The following is a 6,211-nucleotide window of genomic DNA, read 5'->3' on the forward strand; positions in this document are numbered from 1 at the left end:
GTCCTTTCGACGATATGTCATTTGACCAAATGTCATTAGACTAGCTGTCAATCGACGAAATGTTCAAAAACTACGATGAAATAAAGCAATATATCATTGGTTTTGATAATATGCCGAAAAAATAGGGGCATTTCACCATCAGTACCTAATATTTTGCTATTTTTAGTTTTTCAATTTTTGTATAATATACCAGAGTTTCAGAAGTTTATTTAGCTCAAGTGCAAAATCCTCATTGACATCCATATTCGTTTCTTCCGCTCTTCTTCTGAACTTTCTCTCGTCGACTGAATTCCTCTTATCAGTTTATCCATGAATCTTGTGGATCATTTATTCAAATTCACCAAAAATCTATTGACGAATTATCCATTAAACTATACCTTTTAAACTACACACTTTCAACATTCGACTAAATTCATTCGACTAAATGCCTTTTGACTAAATGTCCGTTTGACTAAATGTCCATTTGACTAATATTCCATTCGACTAAAGTTCGACCAAATGTACTTTCGACTAAATGTCATTCACGAAACGTCATTCGACGAAATGTCATTCGACGAAATTCATTCGACGAACTCCCAAAGCCCGTCCAGGTCTCGTGTCCTACCGGTCTAATGAGCGTTTTGTAGTTGTCGTTTGGTGGCGGCGAACTCTTTTCGATCGGAGCGTCTTGCGGAGTCAAAGTATGTACGATTTCCAGCCACTATGCGTCTCTGAATTTCTCTACTGGTATCATTTCGGCAGTCATCAGTGAGCCCAAGTACACAAATTCTTCTACCACCTCGATTTCGTCACCACCGATGCAAACTCGCGGTGGGTGGCTCCATTGTCTTCTCTTGAACCACTTCCTATCATGTACTTTGTATTCGACGTATTAATGACTAGTCCGATCCCTTGGCATCCCTCTTCAGTCTGATGTGCTTTCTTCATCTTCTCAAAGTTACGTGCCATAATATCTATGTCGTCGGCGAAGCCAAATAGCTGGACGGACTTATTGAAATGTACCACTCAGTTTAATCCCTGCTCTTCGTATTACTCCTTCCAAAGCGATGTTGAATAGCAGACACGAAAGACCATCACCTTGCCGTAACCCTCTGCGCGTTTCGAAGGGACTCGAGAAGCCCTGAAACTCGAACTCGCACATCACCCGATCCATCGTCGCTTTGATCAACCGTGTCGTTATCCGGAAATCCGTGTTCGTGCATTGGCTGCCATAGCTGGTCCAGATCGATTGTATCATATGCGGCTTTGAAGTCGATGAATAGTGATGTGTGGGCACGTTGTATTCGCGCTTTCTGCAGTACTTGGCGAATGGCGACGTCATAGTTAATGGTTAATAGTGGAAAGGTTTACCAAACATAACGAAACTGATAATGACTGAGAGGGATATTGCAATACCAATATTTTCTAATTTGAATTACTGTCGTTATGCAACAAGAAAACCGATCAACTAGGCGCCACCTGAAAAGACCATTTTTATTTTGCGTGTTATTGTTGTTATACCTATATTCCTTAGACAATTTGCTTGCCGTTAATTTTGTTTTCGGCTCACTCTGCTGCTAGATTTCGCGTCGTGACTTACACATTTTGTGAATCTGTTTCTCCCTCAGGTCACGCATATCTATCTACGTAACTACGCTGTAAGTTTACCGTCGAATCTCTGTTTATTTTGATGTGGATTTTTCGGCTGCTAATCTGCTCCCGATGTTGTTGATTCTCTCTAGTATTCTCGTGAGCAAAATTAAATTGATGAATACGCTTAAAGTTAAACACATCGCATGAATAATTTTCACATCACGGCGACGCCTTGAGACTCTCACAATGATTGAAAATTTTGTGTGAAACGACCAGTCGCTGTGTACTGTCTCACATACGCATGGTATGTGTAAGTGAGTTGCCTCGAACTGTCAAAGTTCCTTCGGGTCGCTACGATTGCGAACGTGTGCAGAATGCCACGCAAGGATTCAGCTTTTTCGGTTGTTTTCCTTTTGCTTCGATGGCGAAACACAAAATGTCGAATACAATCATCGCACTGTGTTTTGTTTATCGAAACGATTGGAGAAACCTTCGAATAAGTATGGAAAAGTTGGTTCTTTTAACAACAATTTGAAATCATACAATTCAGGTTTGGTCCGGATTCCGACTCACTGTGTGAAATGCCCTCATTGAAAATCATCGGCCATCGTTACACAAAGTGAGTAACATGGTAGTTACTCATAATATGAGTTGTTCCATGAGAGGTCCGTTTTTGTGAACGGAACACAAAAATATGTAATTCATTTTAAGCGTGACCATTTTCCACCGCGTGTTGAGTGAATCCGTGGCTGATGCGTTGGTGCGTATGGAGTTTTGGTGTTGTTTGATGCGCTTCTCAATGTTTGTGACGTTTGTCCAATGTAGCTTTTCCGATCACATTCCACAGGTATCTGTATACCATTTTTTGTTTCATTGGTGATATGGCATCTTTAGTTGAGTGAAAATGGTATTTTAACCTCATACATGGTTTGAAGGCTGTTATGTTGTGGGTTTTCAGTATTTTGTTCACCTTCTCACTCAAACTAGGGATGTATGGGATGGAAATGAGTTTTTCTCTCACTTTCCTTGTCCTCATTTCTTAGCGTGTTGTAGAGTAGATGAACTGATATGGCTGCTTTGACTGTATTCCAGCGTCCTCAGGGGAGCCCCATCGAGCTCACCCTCTTCCGGCAATACTGTCTCGAGATGCTGCGCATATGCAGTGACAACAACAGGTTGCTTCAGTATAAAAACACGGTAAGGTGATTATAGAATGAAGCCCGTGGTGAATTCTCAAATTCACCACACGTTTATATACATACATTTCAAAAGCCCAAATCTGGCGTAATACTTTTCGTACTGTGCCGAAACTTAAATTATGATTGTTCAGCAACTAAGCAAACGATCTACCATTATTTCAGCCCCATACGCGTTATGGTCTTTCATCTCGTGCTCTAGAAAAAATATTGGAAAAGCACGTGGTTTACAAAATAGCCGATTTCTTGCTTCATTCTATAATCACCTTAATAAAGTTAAAAAAAGGTTGCTTCAGTCGTTCTAGGACGTACCGCAGGTATTGAACATTGTTGATGACGGATAGTTTTGGGCGCAGTTTAACCATTACCAGATAGTGGTCAGTCGATGTTAGCACCACGATATGTCCTGACTGTCGGAGAAGTACCATCCATCAATCAGAAAGTGGTCGATTTGTGATTCTGTCTGCAGTGGTGAATTCAGGTGTACCTATGGGAGGCTGTGTTGGAAGTAGGTGCTGCGAATGGCCATATTCTTAGAGGCGGCGTCAACTTGTCGTAGGCCGTTGTCGTTCGTCAGCCGTGAGCGCTGAAGTTCCTAATGGTCGGTCTAAACTCTCCTCTTGGCCAACCTGAGCGTTCAAATCTCCTATGATTTTTGACGTCGTAGATTGGGCAGCTGTCTTACTCACGTTCCAGCTGCGCTAGAATGCGTCCTATATCATCATCAGCGCTTCCGGAGTGTGAGCTATGGACGTTGATTATGCTGAAGTTGAAGAACCGGCCTTTGATCCTCAACCTGCACATTCTTGCATTGATTGGCCGCCACCCGATCACACGCCTTTGCATATCGCCCATCACTATGAAAGCTGTTCCCAGCTCGTGCGTGTTGCCGCAGCTCTAGTAGATGGTATGATTACCTCTAAACGTTGATCCTTTCCAACAACTCTCCTGCAGCGCTACGATCGCGGTCGCAGAGCACATCGGCGTGTGCTCCCGATAAAGTTGAGAGATTTACAGTTCCTCGAACCGAGTTTCCAATCGTAGTCCCTTTTCGTCGCGGTGGTCTTCGCCGATGGTTCCGTCCGTACTCTCTTGTTGATTGTTCGTTGTGTATGTTTTGAAAGTGCTGGCTTGCAGGGCCTGACCAAACCCTAAATTTCCGGAGGAGCATTCCTCGTTATTCCCGGTGGACCATGATCAGTTTCACTTATGCTACAAATGCATTACACTTAAGTTGATTAGATCGAACTGCTGACTACTTGCTATTTATATCTATATCGAAACGAAATTAGCCGCAATCCGGTTGCTAATATTAAACTGAAAAGTGACTTAACCGTTAAAATTTACAGCAATAGTTTTTGATAAAGGTAATCCCATGAAACAAGAAGATAGACAGAAGAATGTTTTTTAAATGTCGTTTTGATGCATGCGATTTTACATATTTTCGCAAAAATGTAGTAGGTAGGCTAAATAGATCTAATTTATTGGCACAATTGATATTTATTTCGTTATACACTTATTGATAGAAATATAATAATAGGTATTCAGTATTGGTATGTTGTACAACCAAAGCATTGGATTATTCCTATCAAGCAATAGTTCTAATGGAACAATGTAAGATTCTTCACAGAACTAAATTGTAATTTCTAGATGTAGCAAGTTACCAAGTTTATCAATATGGGTTTTTCATCAGCCCTACAGGATTCCCCATTATCGAATAAACCCCGAACCCATGATGAATTTGGTAACCCCACTGAGAGAGTAATAAAGCGAGAAAATTGATCGACTGGAATGGATGGATTTTCCATTTGCATTCATATCTAATCTCAAATTAGGAAACCGATAACATGTAATGCTCACCTGTCCACCTTAGCATAACGAAAATTATATAAATATAATTTCGCCTATTTCTTAAGTATCATTTGGTAGTAGACTTGAGTAAGATGAAAGTGTTCGCAGTGCTTGTGTTATGCCTTACCGTTGTGGCTGCAGGGCCTGATGAAGATATTTGGTTGCGGTTTAACAGACGTATGCCCAGTGCATACTACGGTATGAAGAGTCCATTGAAAGACCCCCGTTACCGGACGAATTGTCGGAGCATCGATGCCAACATTGCAGCTTTCCTATCAGCTCTCTATGATCCGCGGCGGATCACATTTCTGTGGAGCTTAATAATTTCTACCAATTGGGCCCTTTCGGCTGCATTGACTTTCCGTTGCCAAGTGTAGATGCTAAGTTTCTCAAAAAACTTAATTTATAATCTGCGCATATAACTTTCATTTATATCTTTGATGTTTTAGGTAACCCTACGTGGAGTTCTTCCAGCCGTCTGGATGGAGCACTATTTTCAGCGTTGATTTGATTATCAACCATCCTCAATATGTCACTTCAACTATTGCAAACGATGTTTGCGTGCTTCACTGTACAAGCAATGCAGGGATTGTATATTCTCCCATTCAGCTAGTACCAGCTGAAACTTATTATATGGAACCCGTGCGGTAGTATCAGGCTGGGGCTCACGGTAACAAATATTAAATAATATCGATCATTATTCTTCATTCAACTTCGAATTGTTCACAGAGTGTACCTGGAACACTACCAGTCATATTACAGATGGTTGATATTCCGGTGATTGATCAGGCAACATGTCGTGCGGGGTGGCCAGCGGGAAGGATTACGGACAGTAAATGCTTCGCAGTATATTATTGATGTGTGCTGTATAATACATAGTTGTTTCTATTCAGTATGCTTTGCGCAGTGAGCCTGGACGTGATGCATCAATACGAACAGTGGCGGCCCACTTGTTACTGGAGGACGACAGATTGGTATTGTTTCATGGGGATCACCTAGCTGCTTGGTAACGAACCTGGGTTTATGCCCGAGTAGCTTTCCCGCTTATTCGCAACTGGATAACATGAAACCACCGGAGTTTGAGAGCGTTGATTTCCTCCAATTATTGAATATTTGGGTGTCTTTTTATATTTTCTGATTTACGTTTTTTGTTGTTAATTATTCGTACTTAAAGTATAATAAGATTAAAACAATAACTTTAAAGGGCTTGTGTTGATAAAATCAGCTATCCTAACTCGCGTATTTAGACAAGTAATGAAAGCTCTACTTATTTAGCATGGCGCTAAATTTAAAATAACCCGTTCAAATTCAAATCATTTGGCGCGACTTTCAAAAATACATTCCCTTAAAGAATGTTACAGAGTAGTAATTTCAATACAATTTAATAGTGCTGAAATTCGAAAGAGGCGATTTCTTGACGCAGATATTTCATCCGCTCGATAATTTCGCTAGAAAATCAGACATGTACGCGAAGCCAGGTCGTTTTGGGTACGTGTGCCTCTAAGCGTCAGGGCGATCGCCCGAGGCAAAAACGACATTTATTCGCCGCCATCGCTGTCGTAGAACAAAGAAGAAACTTACGTTCCAGCTGA

At 41.2% G+C, this 6,211-nt stretch overlaps 1 pseudogene; it reads left to right on the top strand.

Annotated features, from left to right (window-relative positions):
• The first annotated feature begins 4,711 nt into the window (after positions 1 to 4,711).
• LOC134203712 (trypsin-7-like) lies at positions 4,712 to 5,686 on the top strand (annotated as a pseudogene).
• Positions 5,687 to 6,211: the final 525 nt, after the last annotated feature.

Source organism: Armigeres subalbatus, unplaced genomic scaffold, assembly GCF_024139115.2.
Source record: "Armigeres subalbatus isolate Guangzhou_Male unplaced genomic scaffold, GZ_Asu_2 Contig207, whole genome shotgun sequence".
NCBI lineage: Eukaryota > Metazoa > Arthropoda > Insecta > Diptera > Culicidae > Armigeres > Armigeres subalbatus.